Source organism: Artibeus jamaicensis, unplaced genomic scaffold (assembly GCF_021234435.1).
Source record: "Artibeus jamaicensis isolate MK-2021 breed Jamaican fruit bat unplaced genomic scaffold, CSHL_Jam_final contig_867, whole genome shotgun sequence".
NCBI classification, from domain to species: domain Eukaryota; kingdom Metazoa; phylum Chordata; class Mammalia; order Chiroptera; family Phyllostomidae; genus Artibeus; species Artibeus jamaicensis.
Genome location: NW_026521995.1, coordinates 5,592,640 through 5,616,762, shown reverse-complemented (window position 1 = coordinate 5,616,762; position 24,123 = coordinate 5,592,640). Strand labels below are relative to the sequence as shown.

The following is a 24,123-nucleotide window of genomic DNA, read 5'->3' as shown; positions in this document are numbered from 1 at the left end:
TTAGGAGGTGACTAGATTTAGATGAGGATTTGGGGGTGGAGCCTCATTATGAGATTATTGCCCTTATAAGAAGACACACCAGGACTTCTGGCCAAGATGGAGGCGTAGGTGGAAACACTGTGCCTTCTCGCACAACCAAGTTTAAAAACAACAAAGTTTTAGCAACAAAAAAAGCAGCCAAAACACAGAAAATTAAACTATATGGAATTCTGACAATAACAAACCACTCAGCCAGACCGGTAAGAGGGGCAGAGCCAGCAGCGGAGCAGGTTCGGGCAAAAAAGATCCCCCAACCCAGGCATGCAGGCAGCCTTGGGTGGATCCCAGGTGTCGGTAGCAACAGGCATATACAGTGAAGGTGCAAGGTGGCAGGCAGATTGCGGTCACACATTCTCGTGCAGATAAACCAGGCAGAGGAGTGAGCAGTGAGACAGACCACACAGGCCCCAGGGGCAAGAAGCAGCAGAGGGGACCACTATTGCTCCTTTCTGACCCTGCCCTCACATGTAGCATCAGAACCCAGCGACTAAGTAACCCCACCCTGGTGAACACCCAAGGCTCTGCGGCTCATACGTAACGGGGGCAAACAGACCAAATCATTATGGCTCAAGAAGAACTCAAAGCTCCAGAGTCAATAACTGTAAGTGACCAAGAAATAGCCAACCTAACAGATGCACAGTTCAAAGCACTGGTGATCAGGATGCTCACAGAACTGGTTGATTATAATCACAAATTAGAGGAACATATGAAGGCTAAACTAAGTGAAAGGAAAGGAAATGTACAAGAAACCAATAGTGATGGAAAGTAAACTGGGACTCAAATCAAGGGAGTGGACCAGAAGGAAGAAAGAAACAACCAAACAGAAAAAAATGAAGAAACAAGAATTCAAAAAAAATGAGGAGAGGCTCACGAACCTCCAGGACATCTTTAAACATTCCAACATCTGAATTATGGGGGTACCAGAAGTGGAAGAGAAAGAGCAACAAGTGGAAAATTTATCTGAACAAATAATAAAAAAGAACTTCCCCAATCTGGCAAAGCAAATAGACTTCCAGGAAATCCAGGAAGCTCAGACAGTCCCAAAGAAGTTGGACCCAAGAAGGAACACACCAAGGCACACATCCTAATTACATTAGCCAAGATTAAAATGAAGGAGAGAATCCTAGAAGCAGCAAGAGGGAAGGGGACAGTCACCTACAAAGGAGTTCCCATCAGACTGTCAGATGACTTCTCAAAAGAGACCTTATAGGCAAGAAGGGGCTGGAAAGAAGTATTCTAAGTCATGAAATCCAAAGACCCACATCCAAGATTGCTTTATCTAGCAAAGCTTTCATTTAGAATGGAAGGGCAGATAAAGTGCTTCTCAGATACGGTGAAATTCAAGGAGATCATCATCAACAAGCCCTTATTATATGAAATGTTAAAGGGACTTACCTAAGAAAAAGAAGATAAAAAAGATGAATCTAAGAAAAAGAAGATAAAAAAGATGAACAGTGAAAGGACAGCAAACTCACAGTTATTAAGAACCACACCTAAAACAAAAGCACACTAAGAGGATAGCTAGATCAGGAGCAGAACCATAGAAATAAAGATCACATGGAGGGTTAGCAACAGGGGAGTGGGAGGAGGAGAAGGGGGGAGAAGGTACAGGAAATAAGTAGCATAGACGATAGGTAGAAAATAGATGGGGGGAGGGCAAGAATAGTATGGGAAATATAGAATCTAAAGAACTTGAGAAACGTGGACATAAACTAAAGGGGGGCATGGTGGGGGTGTGTGTAGGGTGGAAGGGAATGAAGGGGGGAAATAGGACAACTGTAATGGCATAATCAATAAAATATATAAGACACACCAGAGAGCTTCTTTCCTTCCTTCCTTCCTTCCTTCCTTCCTTCCTTCCTTCCTTCCTTCCTTCCTTCCTTCCTTCCTCCCTCCCTCCCTCCCTCCCTCATTCCCTCCCTCCCTCCCTCCCTTCCTTCGCATATACAAAGGAAAAGCCATGTCAGGACACAGTGAGAAGTTGGCCTTCTGCAAGCCAGGAAGAGAGGCATCACTACAGGGGTATCATGCTGACACTGTGATCTTGGATTTCTAGCTTACAGAACTGTAAGGAATTAAATTTCTGTTGTTTAAGCTACTAAGTCTGTGGTATTTTGTTATCACTGCCCACAATAATACAATCATATGGGTGACATTTGGTGCCATGGGACCAGAGCAGATCACCTAGGCTTAAGAACAGATGAGGTCTGGGGGCTGAGGCCAATGTTTATAGGTGAGAAGATGAGAAGGAACCAAGAAAGGTGATCAAGAAGGAGCTGCTTGGGCAGTAGGAAGAGAACTGAGAGGCAGAGGTGTTCAAGAAGCCAAGAGAAATGGGTGTATTAAGGATGTAACAGGCGCAAACAGACCAGGAAGTGGTCTGGTGAGTTAAGTGTTGGCAGATCAAGTGCACTAAGGGCTGATTAACATGTGGAGGTCACTGGTGACCTTGACAAGAGCTGTTTCTATGGAATGGTGGGATTGAAGTTTTGAATGGATAGGTTCAAGAGAAACTATAGGAGACAAACTGGAGACAGTGTCTACAGGCTTTCAAGTTATTTTGTCCTAATGTGAGAGTAGATGGAAGGAGATTTCATAAAATCTGGGAATTGAATAATCCAGTCTCAGAATAGTCCCAAATGACTGCTGAAGATTGACAGGCAAGTCAGATGAGAACTGCTTAAATGCCATCAGTAATAACAGAAATGTTTTTATGAGATTCAGATTCCTTTTTCTGACCAAGCATTTTTATGGTATTATTAAAATCATAGTGGAAAATTATGACAAATGTAAAATTGCACAGAATCTTTCTGTCAGAATTTTTCAGATACAAACAACTTTCAGTCACAGTGCTATCTGGCAATCCAGCAGGAACTCGTTCCTATGCAGATATTACTAATCCACCCTAAGCAACAATCTCTTTGTAAGGCATGTTTTGTACATCAAAGTGGGGTTACACTCATGATCTTTGCGATATGCTTGGCCAGAAGCAAAAGCATCCATTTTCATTAGCAACTTCCTACTGATAATATCTAATCTCCAAATCCCCCCCCCGCCAAAAAAAACCTAAAAATTTTTAATGTTCACAGCTAGGCTCAAGGAAATAAACTAGGATCTGTTTAAATGTGAAGTGTGATGCAAATTTTTAAAAAATCACAGTGGAGTTTTATTTGTTCATTGTTTCTTTTCTCTCTCCCAGAATATGCTTCTCTTAGATCATTTAGTGATGCTTGCGAATATAATGAAAAATGGTGTCCCAATCTAAGAAAATCCTATGTGTGTATGCATATATGCACATAAATTTTATGGGCATGTGTGTATGTATGTGTATATATGTATGGGTGTACATATATATACACACACACATATGCACACACATATTTTCTCAGATAAGCCAAGAGAAGGTATTACTGTTGTGAAAGAATTCACCAAACACAACCTTTGGTAGTTATATCCAAATGAACTTTATCACAATTATAAATTATTTAACCCAGGGTCTTAGGATCATAGGTGCAATAAGGGGGATAAACCAATAAATTTAAAGTTAAAAGGTAAAGATTCTGTAATAATTCACAACACAAAAAACAAATAATGTTAAGGACCTCAAAAACAGTATGCTTTCCTTGTGTTACAAAATACTTGCATATTTGTCATAACTTGTCTGTCTTCGTCATTGGGCATTAAGTTAGTACATGGTTGCACACAATGGGAAAAAAATTAAAATGTGTCTGTTTGAATGGAAATATACTGATCAATTTGAGAGCAATTACTTTGACAGGAACAGATTATTAATCAAAGTGTGGCCCATTTTACCTCAGTAGGTGGAATTTCAGCCTTATCTTAAAATCTAATACGTACATCTTGCTGATATTTTTACTGACTTCAGTTTTATTGATACTGTTTTCAATACGTGGTTCCTCTCTTACATGGTAAATTTTAAAAAGAAAGAAAGAACATAATCGTGAGTCCTGTACATGCCAGAAGACATTTAGAATGCCTCATTCACAAGAAGAGAAAAAGAAAACGTGCACAAAGAACTCAAGAAACAGATATTTTCAATACCTTGAAAAAACAGTAGAAGGAAGAGACATGTGACTTTCATGCTGAAAAACAAAATTCAGGGTTATCCAATTTCTAATTCCTGTGCCAAAGCTGCTGTTCTAGATTACCTCAGTCAAATCACTTAATTTTCTCAATTTGTTCATCTAAAAGTTCTACAAACCCCCTATTCCTCAAATACTATTGAATTCCTTTTGGCTACTTGACTTTCACTTAATTTAAGGGATGGAACCTCTGAATGGTAAAATCAAAGTCCCCTTTTCAACACAGAAGAACAAGTACATAACTGTTATTGTAAACCGGGGGTGGTTACTGTTAAATACCCAAGCTTCACTCATCACCTTGGTGGGCAATGCAGGGATCTGAGAGAATACAACAGGACGAGCAGTGTGGTCATGGGCTCTAGTCAAACTGCCGGAAACATGTTGTGTGATCTTGGCCAAGTTAACTATTTTTTTTTCAAAACAGCTCTATTGTGATAAAAATAATGAACAATAAATTATACACATTTAAATGCACAAATAAATTCTATACTTTAAAACTGCAAAAATTTGATGAGTTTTAATATAAGCATATACCCATAAAATTATCACCAAAATAAAGATAATGATCTGTTTTCTGCCACTATAGAAACTTGGAAGGGATGTGATTCATTCTTTATAAGTGTGAGTACAAGAAATTTTCCCCCATGAAATCTACTTTGTGGGATTTAATAAGTTAGTGTGTATAGAAGTGCTTTGGCAATTATAAACAATTATATCACCTATTCCAGTTCATTAATTGATTAAGCACATATTTATTGGCGTCTACTACATGTAGGCAACAAACCGAGAGCTTGTAAAGCAGCAATGAATAAAACAAGATACCTGTTTTCAAGGACCTTTTATGCTAATTGGGGAGAGACAGAGATATGTCAATAAACAAATGAGCATATACTATGTCAGGTGACAATTAGTTTACTGTATGGGAATTAAGCAGGTTAGAGTAAGCCTAACAGGAAAGACATATTTCAGAAAGTATGTCCAGACATGTCCATTTCAGGTAAAATGACATTTAAATAAAGACTGAATGAAGGAAAAGCCACTCTTCCCACAGATGTCTAAAAAGAGAAATTTTCAGGCAAAGGAAACACAAAGCATAAAGGTTTTGAGGAGCAATAAACTAAGCTGTTAAAAGAACTACCAAGATATCAGTAGTAGAGCAGAGGGGTGAGGAGAGGGCAACAGGAGCTGAGGCCCGATGGTGGATGGGCTTGTACCTCTGCCTTGTACTTTAAATGAGATGATGGGCCATAAAGCATTTGGTGAAGACTGGTGTTAAGTGACTTAGGGGCTGAAACAACCATTCAGGCTGCTATGTGGAGACGGTTGCCAGAGGAGAAGCAGGAGAATAGTTGGGAGGCTATGCAATAGTCTCAGCAAGAGGTGGTGGACGAGCAGTGAAGGAGGTAAGAAGTGGTCAGGTTCCAGATACATTTTGCAGGAGAGCTGATAACTCATGATTTATTTTTCCAGAGTGGTTTTCCAAAATGCTTAATAACAACACTTCATCTTATGTAGTGCTTACTATGGTTCAGGTACTATACCAAATAATTGACATAAATTAACTAATTTAATCCTCAGAACAAAATGAAGGAGGTTCTACTTTTATACCCACTTACAGATGGGGGAAATTGAGGCAAAGGGTAGTTAAGTAATTTGACCAACATCACGTAGTGATGGATGATAGAGCTGTGTTCCCATCCATGCAGTCTGGGTTCAAAGTCTATGCCTTAACCATATGCTATATGACTTCTCAAGGTTATTGTGTAAGAGAAATAATAACAATTTTGATCCAAGTAAACTTCAACCAATCAAAAATAGGGAAACAAATGTTCAAGTAATCATTTCATTGGAAACAGAGTTTCAAACAAAAATTTCATAAATAACCTTTTAAAAAATATTTTATTAAACCAAATTTCAGTGAAGCCAGTTTTCATACATCTACTACATGGCCACTATTCACAACAACGACCATATCAATGGTGAGTGCTGTTAAAATCTGTATGAAGGTGACTCTCTGGGAAAACACCGACTCCAAAATAGGGCTGGGTGTAAATAATTCAGAGCATTATGGCCACGATTGCCTGTCTGTTGGTGAATCCTTTCATTCTAGCACTTCCCTTATGGTTTTCCTTATTAAAAGAGTAGCTGTCTTCTCACTATTAAGGGTACAAAATGAATTAATGGTCTCTTATTTTGTTATCATTAAGAATTTCTAGGAGCTTCAGTCATGACGGCAGCATAGGTAAATGTAGTACTTGCATTCTCCTACAAGCAAATCAAAATTACACCTAACTACAGCCCTGACCATTGTGGTTCAGTTAGTTAGGCATCATCCTGCAAGGTGAAAGGTCACCAGTTCCATTCCCAGTCAGAGCACACGCCTGGGTTGTGAGTTCAGTCCCTGTCCAGGCATGTATAGAAGGCAACTGAATGATATTTCTCTCCCTCTCTTACTCCCACCCTTCCACTCTCTGAAATAAAAACAAGAACAAAAACAAAAACAAAAAAGCTAAACTACAGAACAATCATCATTAAGAACCACTCCACCTGAACAGAATCCTGTAACTAAGGATAGAAAGAAGAAGTCACATAGAGACAGGTAGGAGGGGTGGAGACACAGAACAGCAGGTTCCACTCCCATTGTGGCAGTTAAAACTTGGGAGGGATATCTTGACTGTGTGAGTTCCCCATGAGGAGTGAACAGTCACAGTCCCAGTCTTATACTAGGTGCCCCTGCCCAGGGTTCCAGTACCAAGAACAGCAGTCCTTATAAAGTTTGCCTATGAAAACCACCAGGGATTTGGAGTAAGATCAAGGGCTACTAGAATCCTAGGCATTTCTCTTAAAGGACACATACATGGACTTACTCAAACTCACCCATCTGAGCTCCTGCACTGGGGCCCCAGGGATATAAGGGGAGGAACTGAGTAGTCTGGCATTGAAGTAACAGCTGGAAGAGCATCTTTCTCCCAGACAGAAGTGTTGACAGAGGCCATTGGTCCTTTGTGAGCCCTCCCCTGCCCCATAGAACCAGCAGGCAGGAGCTATATCTGAATCTCCATCAACCTACTAACAGTGCTTACCCTGTTCTGGTGATTCCCTGAAACCCCACTCTACCCAACTTGTGGGCCCACCCAAGCCATTTTAAAGGTTTTTTTCTATATAAATGTCCTATCTTGCTTCATGCTTTAAACTTTCCTAATATCTCTCAAAAGAGCAGCATCTGGCCTCTGTGTACCCTGTGCCTCTCACTAAGTGGCCCCAGGCCTGGCACTAGTGGCAGCCATTCTCAGTTTGCAGTTTGGCCTCTACCAGGTGCTGCCAAGCCTGGCACAAATAGTAGCCATCTGCAGATCACTCTGTAGCTTGTGCTGGGTGGCCCCAGGCAGTGCACAGGCAGAGGCTAACCTTGGCTTGCACCTCTTAGGAGGTTTCCAGAGCCAGTGTACCTGGTGGTGGTGACAAAGCACCTCCATGAGGACACACTCGAAAGCCAGACTCAGAGAGCACCTGAGTCCTGCTGAAGCAAGTCCTGTTCCCTGGGGTTGGTCCCTTGTACAGCTGATCCTCCATGGCTGTGGTGGGCAGTTCTTGTGGCACATTGGCCTGGGGTAAGTCCCTTCCCTTAATGTGCCAAGAGAAATCAAGGCTCAATTACAACAGAAGGGTACACACAGCCCACATGGTGGGCCATACCTAAAGTGCTCAGTTCTGGTTACCAGGGAGCTGTACCACTGGGCTCTACAGGACACTTACCACATAAGGCCATGCTACCAAGAGATAGATGTAGCAGCTCTACATAATACATAGAAAAAGGCACTGGGAGGAAGCCAAAATGAGGAGACAATGAAACACGTCCCAAATGAAAGAACAGAACAATATTCCAGAAAAAGAACTAAACAGAATGACGGCAAGCCATCATTACATGAAGAATTCAAAACACTGATTTTGAAGATACTCAATAAACTTTGGGAAGAGAAGACAAACTTAGTGAAAACTTCAACAAAGAGGAAACAAAATGAAGATAGTAAACATAAAAATCATACATCAAAGAAAGAAAACATAAAAAATAACCAATCAGAAATGAAGAATACATTACAAAAAATAAAGAGGATAGTTTAAGGAGCTTCTGGGACAACTTCAAGTGCACCAACATTTGCATCATGGGGGTGTGAAAAAGAAAAGAGAGAGAGCAAGAAACTGAAAACCTATTTGAAAAAATAATGAAAGAAAAATGTCCTAACCTTTTGAAGGAAATAGACATACAAGTCCAGGAAGTGCGAAGAGTTGCAAACAAGATGAACCCAAAGAGGCCCAGAGCAAGACACATTACACTAAAAATGCCAAAGGATAAAGACAAAGAGAATCATAAAAGCAGCCAGACAAAAGTAGTTGGCTATCTACAAGGGAGCTCCCATAGACTGTCAGCTGATTTCTCAACAGAAACTTTGCAGGCCAGAGGGATTGGCAAGAAATATTCAAAGTGATGAGAAGCACAGATCTACAACCAAGATTACTCTACCTAGCAAAGGTGTCATTTAGAATCAAAGGACAGATAAAAAGCTTCTCTGACAAGAAAAGTCTAAAAGAGTTCATTATCACCAAACTAGTATTATGAGAAAAGTTAAAGGATCATCTTTAAGAAGAAAAACAAAGGATAAAAAATATAAATAAAACAGGAATAAATACATACCTAACAACAATAACTTCAAATGCAAATGGGATTAAATACTTTGATTAAAAGGCACTTGGTGGCTGAATAGATAACAAAACAGAACTCTTACATACAAGCACTGGCAAAAGTACGCTTACAGTTGTGATTGTGCAAAACAGTTTATTCTTGTATTGTTATTTATTAATTGCTGTATTATTTATTTGTATCACAACTATAACCCTACTTTGTCTATCCTTGTATGATGTCTGCAAGAAACTCACTTCAGATTGACACATACAACTAAAAGTAAAGAGATGGAGAAAGGTATTTCATGGAAACAAATGGAAACAAAACAATCTATGGTAGCAACACTTATACCAGACAAAATAGACTAAAACAAAGGCTATCACAAGAGACAAAGAATTATGCAACAATTCCATTTATGGGCATTTATCTAAAGAAACCCAAAACACTACATTAAAAAGACATATGTTGAGACTTCCGGCCAAGGTGGAGGTAAACACACTGTGGCTCCTCACACAACCAAAATAAGAACAACAATTTAGAAACAAAACAATAACCAGAACTGACAGAAAATTGAACTATATGGAAGTCAGACAGCCAAGAAGATAAAACAGACACATCCATCCAGACCAGTAGGTGGGGTGGAGTGGGGTGGAGTCGGGTGGCCAGGTGGAAAGGGATCACAACACAAAAAGTGGTGGCACTAGGCACACGAGGCAGCCCAGGCGTGCAAGATGGTAGCAGATAGACCCTGGGCAAGCAGATGGCAGCTGGCAGACCCTGGGTTCAGGGTGGCAAGAGGTAGACCAAGCAAAGTGGCGAATGTGAAGCAAGGCACAGTGCGCAAGGCAGCTGGCTGATGGGGTGGTCCCACGTTTGAGTGCAGATAAACCAAATTAAATTGGAGAGTGAGACAGATCACTCAGCCCAGGCTCTCAGCTCAGAGAAATAAAGCCTCAAAACACCAATTAAAAACACCTGTTGGGGTTGAGGCGCAGGGAGAGACTCCCAGCCTCACAGGAGAGTTTGTTGGAGAGACCCACAGGGTCCTAGAATGTACAAAAGGCCAGTCACAAAGAATTATCACCAGAAAGGCCCAGTTTGCTTGTGGGAAGTGGCGGAAGGGACTGAAATCCAACAGAGAGTGGAGCAAGTGCCACTGTTCCCTCTCTGACCCCTCCCCTACATACAGCATCACAACCCAGCAATTGGGTTGCCCCGCCCTGGTGAACACCTAAGGCTCCTCCCCTCATACATAACAGGAGCATCAAGACAAAAAAAAAATGGCCCAAATGAAAGAACAGATCAAAGGTCCAGAACAAATACAATCGAGTGACAAAGAGATAGCCAACCTAACAAATGCACAGTTCAAAGCACTGGTGATCAGGATGCTCACAGAACTGGTTGAATTTGGTCACAATTAGATGAAAAAATGAAGGCTATGCTAAGTGAAATGAAGGGAAATGCACAGGGAACCAATAGCGATGGGAAGAAAACTGGGACTCAAATCAATGGAGTGGACCAGAAAAAAGAAAGAAACAACCAAACAGAAAAAAATGAAGAAACAAGAATTCAAAACAATGAGAAGAGGCTTAGGAACCTCCAGGACATATTCAAACGTTCCAACATCCAAATTACAGAGATGCCAGAAGGAGAAGAGGAAGAGCAACAATTGGAAAAGTTATTTGAACAAATAATAAAGGAGAATTTCCTCAATCTGGCAAAGGAAATAGACTTCCAGGAAATCCAGGAAGCTCAGAGAGTCCCAAAGAAGGTGGACCCAAGGAGGAACACACCAAGGCACACATCATCATTACATTAGCCAAGATAAAAATAAAGGTGAGAATCCTAGAAGCAGCAAGAGATAAGGAGACAGTTACCTACAAAAGAGTTCCCATCAGACTGTCAGCTGATTTCTCAAAGGAGACCTTGGAGGCAAGAAGGGGCTGGAAAGAAGTATTCCAAGTCATAAAAGGCAAAGACCTACTTCCAAGATTGCTCTATAGAGCAAAGTTTTCATTTAGAATGGAAGGGCAGATAAAGTGCTTCCCAGATAAGGTCAAGTTAAGGGAGTTCATCATCACCAAGCCCTTATTATATAGAATGTTAAAGGGACTTATTTAAGAAAAAGAAGATAAAAAACATGTATAGTAAAATGACAGCAAACTCACAGTTATTAACAACCACAACTAAAACAAAAACAAAAACAAACTAAGCAAACAACTAGACCAGGAACAGAACCACACAAATGGAGATCATACACAGAGTTAGCAACAGGGGAGTGGGAGGAGAGACGGGGAAAAGGTACAGAGAATCAGTAACATAGATGGTAGGTAGAAAATAGACAGGGGGGAGGGCAAGAGTAGTATGGGAAATGTAGAAGCTAAAGAACTTATGACATATGGACATGAACTAAAGGGGAGGAATGTGGGAGGGAGAGGGTGTGCAGGGTGGAGGGGAGTGAAGGGGGGAAATGGGACTAGTGTAATAGCATAATCAATAAATATATTTTAAAAAAAGACATGTTCACTGTAGTGTTGTTTACAATAGTCAAGATATAAAAGCAACCTAAGTGTCCATCAATAGATAAATGGATAAAGAAATGATGCATATATACAATGGAATATGACTCAGCCATAAAAAAGGAATGAAATCTTGCTCTCTGCAACAATGAACCTAGAGGGTACTGTGCTGAATGAAATAAGTCAGACAGGGAAAGATAAATGCCACACAATTTCACTTACTTGTGAAATCTAGAACACAAAATAAACAAACAAGATTCACAGATACAAAGAACATTTTGACAATTACCAGATGGGAGTGGATCAATGACAAGGTGAAGGGATTAAGAAGTACGAATAGGTAGTTACAGAATAGTCACGGGAATGTGAAGTAGAGCAGAGGGAATGTAGTCCATAATATTGTCATAGCTCTGTATGCTGTCAGATGGGTACTAGATTTATCAAGGTATTGCTTCATAAGCTATATAAATGTCTAATCACTATGTTATATCCCTGAAACTAATATAATATTGTATATCAGCTATAACTAAAAAATTTAAAAATTATTAAAAAAATAAGCCAGTCAGAGAAAGACAAGTACCATATGACTTCACTAACATGTAGAATCTACTGAACAAATTGAAGTAACAAGCAAAATAAAGAGAGACTTACAGATACAGAGCAGGCTGACAGGTCAAAGGATGAGGCTGGAGGGGTGTGGCGGGGTGGAGGGATTGAGCAAAAAAGAGGAAAAAAAAAAGAAAGAACTCATGAACATGAACAAAAATGAGGTGAGTTGGGGGAGTAGGGGCAGTGGGTGGAGGTGGAGGAGGGAATAAGGGAAATTAATGATGATGAAAAACATAAAAAATAAATTAAATGTTAAAAAAAAGAATTTCTGGACAGCCTGCCTTTCATCACCGTTCCTCTAGTGCCAGTCTTCCTCTCACATCTCCTGGGAAATTGGTCAGGATTTAATGGGTGAGGAAATTGAAGCCTAAGAAGAAGACATTTTCCCAGGGTCTCCAAGTTCTTCCACGACAGCTGGGATGTCATGCTGGATCAGAATGTCCCTGATGTTTTTGATAGAAGGCTCTGAGCTCAGCCCCTGACAGGTGCTTTTGTCATTTCACTAGATGAAATTATTGGGAAACAGTTGGGCAAACACATACAACTGTTGACTTTGAGGGTACATTTTGCCTAATGCTCTGTTTGGGTATACTTCAATACTTCCTGCCAAAGTGGAAATCTGTACACATTAAGGAATCTTGGATTGTTCAACAATATACCTGATTATAATTCTAACTTTAGGAGGCAACGCATTTTAAATTTTTTCTAGTACAATTGCTATAGTCACCCTAAGCACAACAGATGAGGCATAACATCTTTTATGAGCTAGTAAATAGAAGCTTCTGTTGCAAGATAAAAGCACTGCTTCTTTTCAATCCCATAACATGAAGAGCTGTAGTCATTTGTTCCAGGCTAAAAGGAGATAAAAGTCTGAAAGACCAGAGACTAATCCTCAGGTTTCTTTTACTCCAAACAGTCAACACACATGAGTGACTGAGCCCTAACACCTCTTTCCTACAGACCCATTGCCAATGTGTGTGCATTCCCCTGCATGCTTTGTGAATACACGTGTGGGAAAATGTATCTTAACATATCTGGGTTTCGAGATCATTTTAGAATCAGAAGAAACAGATCTACAAATAGAAAATTAACCAATAGTTCAAGCGACTTGTGGTTTTCTTTCATATTTAAAATATCACCTCCACACAGGATAAGACAAAATTTTATTTCTATGCTCATTGTTTTACTGAATAAATACAAAATTTGAATGCTAATTGATGCTTTTCATTCTTCCAGGTAACACACCTAGTTAAAAGCTAGGCTCCCATGAAACACAGCTTCACAATGATGGTTTACAGCTGATACGGGAAGTCCTCTTCCCGTATGAAAGTTTTCTGTATGGCACTAAGTTTGGCCCTTGTTTGGCCAATGAAGTAAAACACAAAAGGTAGATATGAAAGCTTTTTACTTTACCCATAGCTTGTTGATGATTTATATCTCATTTCCAGAAAGGGAAAAACATTTCATCTTCAAAACACTGCAGGCATTCCACTTAGAAAATTAATTTATTTAAATATTAATTTTGCCCAGGAGGGCATACTGGAGTTAAAAAGCCACAGATTTGGATGTCAGGGCATTCCAGGTTCAAATCCTAGCTCACCACTTGCTGCTATGACCATTATGTTATTCAACCCCATTTGGCCTCTGTTTCTTCATCAACAAAAAGCGTATATAACCACCTTCTTTCAGGATTATGATAGGAATTTGCGATGTCAGTATGCTTCCAAACACAGAGCAGATGCTCAGTATATGATTTTAACATGAGTTAAAGTAATACTGGTTGACTTTGATGCAATTAGACCTTTTAATCTTAAATATATTTCAAACACATGGTTTTCTAGCCCCCTCCTAGACAATGAGTGAATTTTAGAACAAATGCTTTTACTCTGATCACTTTCTTTGGTCTTACATTGTAACTACCTGTTATTTTTATTTCATCTTGCTCTTAACTCCCTTAAGTGGTTCATAATGATGGATGCTTATTTAGATTTTCTGAAAAGCATTTATTTTATCACCATCACTTCACACACTTCTCTCCTCCCTCCTAGGTTTATCATACTTCTTAGTAAAATATATATTTAACTTTTTACTTTGAAATAATTATAGATTCTCAGAGAGTGGCAAAGAAATCTACAGGGAGGTTCTATGCACCCTTCCCCCTGCTTCCACCAATGCTGACATCTTGCATAACTATCTACAATAACAAAGCCAGGTCATTGAAATTTGCATGACCCACAGAGCCTATTCAGATCTACACACGCACTTGCTAGTGTGTGTGTGTGTGTGTGTGTGTGTGTACTTCCATGAAATTTAATGCGGTGTAACTACTACCCGATCACACAATATATTATTGTGCCATCCTAACAAGGCTCCTTCATGCTGTCCCTTTGGAATCAATACCCTCCCACATCCCTATTAATTTCTAATATGTTGTCCATTTGTTTAATTTTATTTTAATAATGTTTTATATAAACAGAATAGTACCTTTAGAGACAGGTGCTTTTTGTTCACTCTGTATAATCCCTTCAGGTACATCTAAGCTGTTGTATAATGTTAATAGTCTGTCCCTTTTTTTTTTTTTGCTGTGGTATTCCTGGGTATGGACAGACCACATTTTGTTTAAGTGTTTATCCACTGCAGGGTATTTGGAGAGTTTCCAGTTTTTGGCTAACACAAACAGAGCAGCTATGAACTTTCATGTACCAGTGTCTGGGGGAATGTAAGTTTTCGCTTTCCTAAGATAAAGGACAAAGAGTGTAACTGTTGCGTCATAAGGTAAGTCCATTTTCAGTCCTAAAAGAAATTGTAAAACTATTTTCCAGAGTCGATGCACCATTTTACATTCCAATGAGCAATGTATGAGTGACCCAGTTTCTTTGCATCTTTGCCAGAATTGGCATTAAAATTATTTTTATTTTAACTATCCTGATGTGTGTAGTTATATCTGATTGTGGTTTAAACCTGCATTTTTCAAAAGGCTAATGATGAACACATTTTCATTTGTTTATTTACTGTCTGTATATCCACTTTAGTGAAATGTCTCATCCTGTAATTTGTCCATTTGCTAAATAGATTGTTTGATGTTTCACTATTAAGTTCTGAGAGTTATATATCTATTCTAGATACCAGTCCTTTGTGGTTATGTGACTACAAATAATTTTTTTCCCAGACTATGGCTTGTCTTTCACACTCTTAATAGGGTCTGCTGGGGATGGGCCCATTTTAAAATTTTTCCTTCTATGGATCATGCTTCAGGTGTCATGTGTAAGAGCTCTTCACGAAGCTCAAAGTCCTAAAAAAGATCTATTTTTTTCTCTGAAAAGTTGCATAGATTTTTTTTTCCTTTAAGTCGCTAATCTATTTTGGCTTAATTTTTTAACAGAGTATGAGACAGGTTAAAAAATTCTGGGTTTTTTGCCTTTGGGGCATCATTTGTTGAAAAAGCTCTCTCTCTTCCATTGAATTGCTTCAGAACTTTGTCAAAAATCTGTTGGGCATAATTGTGTGGATGTATTTCTGGAATCTCTGTCCTGTTCATTGCTCTATGTGGCTATCCTTCTGCCCATACTCCAACATACTGATTACTGTAGCTCTACAGTAGGTCTTGAAATCAGGTATATTGATTCCTCCCATTTTATTCTTCTTTGTAAATATGTTTGGATGTTCCAGCTCCTTTGCCTTTTACATACATTTTAGAATAAGCTTGTTAATGTTTATTAAAAATACTTACTGTGATTTTGAAAGATATTGTTTTAAACGTATAGATCAATTTAGAGAGAAGTAACGTTTTTACTTTGTTGAATCACCCAACCTAGTAGATCTTGATTTGTTTTATCAGCATATTGTAATTTTCAGCACACAAATTGTATACACGTTCTATTAGATTTATACCTAAGTATTTCATGTTCTTTGGGGAGATATGTATATATTTATATATGGGCTTCTATATTTTAGAATATAGACATGGCATTGATTTTGCGTGTTGATTTTGTATCCTGTAACTTTGCTGAATTCACTATTTCTGTGAAGGAGGGTTTTTTTTTCCTTTTTGTGGGGGAGGGATTTTCTTTGGGATTTTCAATGTAGATTACGGTCATCAGAAAACAGAAAAATTTCTTTCTTTTTTCCCCAAAAATCATGATTTTTATTTTCCTTTTCTTTTCTATTGTACTGACTAGAACTTTAGAGTTATCTTGAACAAGAGATGTGAGATTAGACACTCCTGCTTTGTTCCCAGTCTTACAGTGTAAGCATTCAAGCCCTCACCATTAAGTATAATGTTGGCTATGGATTTTGTATAGATGTTCTTTATGAGGTGAGGCAGTTCCACTTCATTCTTAGCTTGCTAAGGTTATTTTCTTAAGTATAAATGGGTACTGGATTTTTTCAAATGCTTTTTATGTGTCAATTGATATAATCATATGTTTTTTTTCTTGAGCAAGTCAATATGATAGATTACATTGGCTGAAATTTCAAATATTGAACTAGTCTTGCATATGTGGGATAAATCACTTAGTTATAATATATTATTATTCCTTTCATACAGTATTAAATTTGATTTGCTAATATTTTGCTAAGGACTTTGTGTGAAATACATATACTACTAGTTCTTCCAGCTGGAGTCTGTGGATGCTAAATACTTTTAATCTTGTTTCTCTGAAAATGTCTTCTTTTGGCCATCACTCTCAAGTAATAATTTTGCTGGTTCAAGAAGCATTAGTTGAATGTGATTTTCCCCCCAAAATTTTTAAAATATTATTCCATTGTTTTCTGACATCTTTGCTTATAAAAGTATGCTATTGTCAAATTTTCTTTTCTCTATAGATAACCTGTTCTTTTTCTCTAGCTGCTTTTAAGATTTTTCTTTGATATTTCATGTTTAAAGCTTCTCCATAGTGGGCCTATGTGTGGATGTTGTTTTTAAATTTTGCTTGGGATTTTGTGCTATGTTTCAATCTTGAAGCTCAGGTTTGTCTTCAGTTCTAGAAAAGGTCTCACCAGTTTTGTCTTCCGTTATTGTCTTTCTCCAGCTATTTTTAGTCTTGTCTTCTGGAATTTCTATTAGACATAGGTGGTCTTGGTCATTTTATCCTGTCTCTAAATTGCCCTCTCATGTTTTTTAAAAATTTCTCTGCAGATTGTGCAATTTCTTAAGATTCATATTCTCATTGATGACCTCCCTCCTCACATGAATACCCTGTTCCAGCAGTGCCCAGTGATCCTGATCAGTTCTATGTAAATAGAAGGGCTTGCTATTGTTATCACTAGTATTGGTCCACAAATATTCTGGTCTTTCCCTAAGCATATTGTTGGCTTGCACTCCTTTGTCTCATTTAAAGTAGAGCATGGCCTTGTGACTTCTTTTAACTGAAATATCTCTGCTTGCTTTAAGAGCTAGAGGAGAATTTGTCACACTCCCTTTATCTAACTCTAGTGATATGTTGAATGAAGCTCCTATCATCATGGGTTCCTGAGTGGCTATGACAGGTAGACACACCTGCCAACCTGTACTGGACATGCAACTTGAGTAAGAAACAGGTTGATTGTGATAAGTGCCACTGAGATTTGGGGGTTGTTTGTTACTGCAGCATTACCCGCCTATGCTGACTGATATACTTGGGGATTTTCCCCAAATGCAGGTACTGTAAGTTCAGACTCCATCCCTGTTTGTGGCTTAGTTTCCTCCAGATTACTTTTTCTTTTCTATCCAATGCCTAGGTCAGAAGGACAAGTTACTTGCCACTTTCCTTGGCTGTGAGTAAGGTCTTCCCCTGCTCCCATCCCATTTTATTAAAGGGCCAGGCCATTCTTGCAGGGGGCTATTATTCCATCTTTCTGTTCATTTTCCTCTTGCTCTGTAAGCACTAGTCCTAGCCCAAAGGCCTGGGACCGATACCCACTTCTGATATATACATGTTCACTGCCGTTTCCATTGTTATAGCCTTCTAGATATTCCCTTTCCTTTCTTTCAAACTCAACTATGTATTTATTTTTTTGCTGTTATTATATTTTGTCCTGTGTTTCTATGTGTTTGTAATAAGGAGGAGACTATTGGCACTCTAAGCTTCTTCACCCTCACTTAGTGCTAGAAATCTCCCTATCATTCTTCCTTGGAAGCATAATTTCTGTATTTCCTGGGCTCTTTCTGAAGCATTATCCACATTCAACTTAACACCAGCTCTCTACAGTCTGGGTTGCCTGGGTTGTACTCTTAGGGCTGATGATTAGAGGACTTGAAAGACATGGATCTACAAACACAATGGAAGGTGGAAAGGATGTTAAAATTTAGACACAAAGTCTAACCGTTAAAATAGAGAAGGAATGCCATGGATGAGGGCAGTTACCTTACAGGAAAATTTCCAGAAACAATTTAGTCTAAAATGTGATTTAAAGGCATGTGACTGATGAAAATAAATCAGCCAGCCTAAAACGTAATTACTGTAAAATTAACTATAAACTTAGGAAAAAATATAATAATGTGAAAGGGTAATGATGATGTATTTATTTTGAATTAGGGGGAAATTGAGGTGATGTGTTTGAATTAACTCCACAGGTAAATAGAGTAAGTTAAAAGCTAATAAATCTTAAATGGGAAATGTTTTCTATTTAACATTTTGATGTAATATTTCTTTTTTTAAGATTTTATTTATTTATCTTTAGAGGGGAAGGGAAGGAGAGAGGGAGAGAAACATCAATGTACGGTTGCCTTTCGTGTGTCCCCTGCTGAGAACTGGCCTGCAGGGAACCGGCCTGCACCCCAGGCATGTGCCCTGACTAGGAATCGAACCGCGATTCTGTGGTTCACAGGCCCGCGGTCAATCCATTGAGCTACACCAGTCAGGGCTGATGTAATATGTCTAAATGAAATTCAGGTCTTATCTTAGAAAACAAAATGTAATTGACATTTTAATTTATAACTCAGGCTATCATCGTGAACATCAGTTAACTGATAGAGTATTTACTATATACCAAGTACTGTATTAAAAATGGTACCTGTGTGGTCTCAATCGGTGGTACTAGGTATTTATGGAGGGAGCTCACAGACTAATTAACTTGCCCAAAGTCACACAGCAGGTAAGTAATGGAGTCCAAATGAGGTGACTCTAGTCAGCTGTTTCTGTTACACTCAGTACCCTTCTCGGTGCGGGGCAGAGGGAGAGGATACGTAGCTACACATATGGGTGGCCTGGGACCTGGGTGAGTAAGCACTGTAGAGGGAAGTACGCCACTGAGGTTCGGGATCAGCTTCTGGAGGCGGTGGAGGGATCAATACATGGAGCTATTATTCTGGTTCTGCCCTCATAAAAAATCTGTCTCCCCTTTTGAACTGTCACACTGCTCCTTATCCCTCAAAATCCAATTCGAATGCTACCTTTCATTAAAACATTCTAACTTTTCCAAACTGGAATTTTTTTCTTTCTCTGTTCAGTACAGTGTAGCGGTTTAGCATGTGGACTCTGGAGACAGACTGCGCCAAGATTCAAATCCTGCCTTTGCTACTCAGTGTGTTAGGTACATGCTATCAAAAAGTGAGTGCTTAGCAAATATTAGCTACTATGATGGCATTAGCTACTACTATGTGTGTGCTTACACACACACACACAATCTCCTCCATTAGAACACGAACTCCTAGATGGCAGGGGCCAATCTTACTCTAATTTCATAACACCTGCAGAATTCAAATTCTTCTCTCTGCATCCACTGCTAATATCCTTGCCTCCCTAGATTATCATAAGACTCCTTACTGGCCTCCTGACTTCTGCCCATGGCTTTTTGGTTTATGCCAAACCCAACAGCCAGAATATAATCCTCATAACTGAAGTGATGCCACCATTCGTAACTGTGCCAAATAGCCATTCCCACTGTGATGTGGCCAGCATAGCCCAAGTCTCCGCTTTGGAACAGCCCTACATCACTGTCTCTGATCTCAGTCCTTACCCCTCTGTTACTGTGCGACTCCAATCACAGTGGTCTCCTTGCTGCTCCCTGAATGTGAAAGGTATGCTTTTGCTCAGAGCCTTTGCACTGGCTGTTCCTCCCACCTGGAAGTCTCTCAGATATCTGTGTGGCTTATGTCTTCACACGTCCCAGGTCATGGCTCAAATGCCACTTTCTCAGTGCTGCTGTCCATTATTTTAAAAATGAGACACCTCTCCCACCTTTATCTTTATACCCACCTTTCCCTTACTCAATTTTTCTCCACTGCACTTATACCATCTACTATATATTTTATTTATCATATGATACCACAATGGATAGAAGCTCCAGGAGATCAGAAGGTTGTGACTTTTTTATTGTACCCAAGACTATTTTAGTAGGAACTCAGTAGATATTTGTTAAAATAATAATTTTTTTCTTCCCATCTGATATAGCACCATGTACATTGTAGGTATTTAATATATATTTGTTAAATTGAACTCTTTTATTCTTAAAAAGGTTTCTATGTTACTTGGCTTATTTTTTAAAGATTTCAGTTATTTAATTTTAGAAAGAGGGGAAGAGAAGGAGAAAGAAAGGGAGGGAAACGATGATATGTAAGAGACACCTTGACTGGGGTTTCCTCTCCCCAGCCCCCAACTGGGGACCTGACCCATAAGCCAGGCAGGCACCTTGACAGGGAATCCAACTGGTGACGTTTCAGTTAGCAGATCAGTACTCAATCCACTAAGCCACACCAGCCAGACATCACTTAGTCCTTATGAAGGCAAATGGGAGCTCAGGAAAGGACATAACCCAAGAATCATGCAAAACCAATTACTAAATCAAAGTATAAAGCAGGTTGTCTCAAAGGAACTTTTTTCCGCAGGAAAATCTTCAGCTGCACTGTCCTGGTCTACTTGCCTCTGCCGTGTCAACACACGTAGGAATAGCAACATCTGGGTGCTAACTGACCATGAATGGGGTAGAATTCCCCCTAGGGCAGATGAGGACAGGAGTTTGGTGGGAGAAATCCCTGAATTCTGGAAATTGGGGTGTGGTATAGAGAGGTGGGAAGTCACATAGAAAGGTCAGCCACTTTTTAATTGGTGAGTCTGCCTATCTTTCTAAGTGTGTCAAGTTGAGGGATGAGGTGGCAGATAAAAGTAGTTCAGAGATCCCTGCCTTGGCTGGGTAGCTCTGTAGGTTAGAGTGTCAGCTGCGATACCCAAGGCCATGGGTTTGATCCCAGGTCAGGGCATATAATGAATCAACAAATGAGTCCATATAAGTAAGTAAATAAAAAATCAATGTTTCTCTCTGTCTGTCTCTTTTGCTTCCTCTCTCTAAAAATTGATCAATTAAAAAATTATTTTAAAAAAAGTAGTTCAGAGATCAAATGGGGATCAAAAGTAAGAACAGCACAAGGTAGAAGGCAAGACAGACCGAGGTGAGCAGGGTCCTGCTCACCTGTACTGGGATTAAATACTCTAGTTCAAGGACATGATGAAGGCCAGACACTTGAGTTCTTCTTACTTTTCTGCCAAAGTAGGACTACTTTCCATCCCCCGTTGGAGGCTGGTTAAAATGCCCTCATGTGGTACTGCATTGTAATAACACTTTAAATCTTTCCTAGGGAATAATTCTACCCTAAATCAGTGATCCGCAGACCAGCACCAGCATTACCTGGGAACTTGTTAGAGACACCAAATTCCAGGGTCCCACTCCGTATCTGCTGAACCAGAGCTCAAGAAGTAGAACTGGACTAAGCTTGAGAACCACATTCCTGAATGTAAGTACCATGAAAAAAATGCAGCAGAATAACACAGGGTGGATGCTATCTTACTCACAGGAGGGCTCTCGGAGGACCCCCATCTGAACACAGTGCTGAATGACGTGAGGAGGGGGGGTCATGCAGACGTGGGAGGTGGGAATCAGGGGATGAATCCAGGCAGAGAGCAGCATGGACATGGCTCCTGAGGGAGAGCTGGCTGGAACGGCCAGAAAGCCGTAAGTCTGGGTTTAGCATGGCTTCTTTGTAGTCTTTGATTTATGTGTGTTTTAAAATCCTTACATGGTTACCATGTGCCTTTAGTTATACTGAAAATTCCTTAAATACAAGAACCAGATTTCATATATTTTTAAAGTAACTCACCAAGGCACTATTAACAAGGCCAGAATTTCAACAAATTCTTAATAAATTCATATTATATATATATGAATGGGGAAAACATTGAGAAGTGGGCAAAACTTATGTGTGTGTTGGGTGGGGGCAGGGGATGAAGGATTTATTTCTATCAGGTTTACCTTTATATTACTGGGAGATACTTAGCTAGGGCTGTCAGAAAGCCAGTTAACCCCTTGGAAAAATTCTGAAAGTGAAAAGTTGGTGGAAATATCATTTTTAATGACATTCCCAAGCCTTGGAGGACTCAAACTCAGCTCGATGAAGTGGGAGCTTCCCTTGATGGGAAACAATTACGTCCGGTAGGTGCCCCACGGCTTTTGTTTGCTCCATTTGGGGATGGGGCTTGGGAGATGCCAAACCGAAAGGCAGCCATGGAAGCTGAGTCTGTTCCAGGGGGTTTAAGTCTCCCCTCGCAATGTCAAGAAACCAGTTCGACACACTGTGTGAAGGTTGAAGAGGCTGGGATAACACCAAATTAAAATAAACAGAAAGCCTGATGGCACTCATTTCATGGTGTTGAAGAAGTACTTTCTGAGTTTGGGATACCGCCATAAGCCTGCCTGTCCCCTCAGATGAGAAAAGGAGGGGAAGGGAGAAGAGTGTCCTGCACCCTGGATTAGTCTGCTCGGGCCACCATAACAGAGCACCACGGAAAGGGTGGCTTAAACTCGAGACGTTCATTTCCTCACAGTACTGGAGGCTAGAAATTTGAGATCAAGGTATCAGTAGGGTTGGTCCTTCGGAGGCCTTTTTTCTTGGCTTATAGGTGGTCGTCTTCTTGTGTCCTCACAGGGTCACCCCTCTGTGTGTGTCTATGCCCTAATCTCCTCTTCTCACAAGAACACCAGTCATTTTGGATAAGGGCCCACCCCAGGGACTTCATCTTGATCTCATTACCTCTGTAAAGGCCCTATCTCTACACACAGTCCCATTCTGAGGTACTGGGGTAGGTGAAGACTTCAATTTACTAATCTGGGGGGATGCAATTCAGCCAATGAAAGCCTGTAAAGGAGCTGCTCACCCCGACAAGAACTGAGGCACCACCATCATGGCAGTACCTCGGGGACTCGGGCAGTACCTGCTGTCCTGCTCAAAACCAGCTTTTGGAGGGAGAGCGAATGCCCTGCTGGGCCAGGCAGGACCTCATTTCCAGACCCGGAGGGGGCTTCACTGCAATCCCATATCACAGAGCTAACTTGGGAAATCTGATCAGGAAGTGACTTGGACCCTTCAACAACTCCTTCACCTCAGAAGACATATGGCTACCTGTAATAATGCAGAATGTAGTTTTTTTTTCTCCCAACATACAAGAAATTGCCAAACATCTCAGTTTCCATGTCAGCAGGCAGCCCTCAGCAGGTCAGCGCTAGGAGGACAGCACCGAAGACAGAGTTCTACTCTAAAGCTGGCTTGTATTTTATTATTATTTTTACTGTTTATTAGGATATTCTTTAAAGCTGGAACAACAACAACAACAACAACAAAAACCCTGGGAATTCTTAGAATTAGATGAACCTAAATTAGGATTTTATTTTAAAGTCAGTTTTTAAAGGACAAATTAACTTGGCAAAAAACTTTGAAGGTACGATGAACCTTGCATTTACTCCTCTTCCCCCCCCCCCCAAAAAAAAGCAAGACTAACTCAAAAGATTTTAAGTAGAGTTTTCACAGCAAAAAAAAACAAGAGACTGACAAACTAAATCTCTTCCCTAGAAGAAGTTCAGGCATATTTTGTTAATGTCTGTAGTTCCAACAAAACCATAGCAGAGGATGTGTGAGTACATTACCTGAATCCAGGCACTTCCATCTCATTCCTGGAGAGAGTATAGAGTAAACAGCTGGCATTATTTGAAAATACAAAAAAATCTGGACTTTTGTCAGCATGGGTGAGATTCCTTCTGTAAGTCCTTCTTGCTGTTCAAAGCCTTCAACAATGACCTGCCCCTCAAACATTCTCCACCTGAAGTTAGCACTTGCTAAGACCAAGAATACCCCACGGCCAATCAGCTGAGGGCCAGATGAATTATCAGGATTATATCAATTTTTTCCATGTCTCCGATTAGCTCA

At 39.9% G+C, this 24,123-nt stretch overlaps 1 protein-coding gene across 13 annotated transcripts in view; it reads right to left on the bottom strand.

Annotated features, from left to right (window-relative positions):
- KIAA1217 (KIAA1217 ortholog) overlaps nt 1–24,123 on the bottom strand; it is a 316,988-nt gene that overhangs the window by 120,733 nt on the left and 172,132 nt on the right. The gene's annotated exons all lie outside the window — the stretch shown is intronic.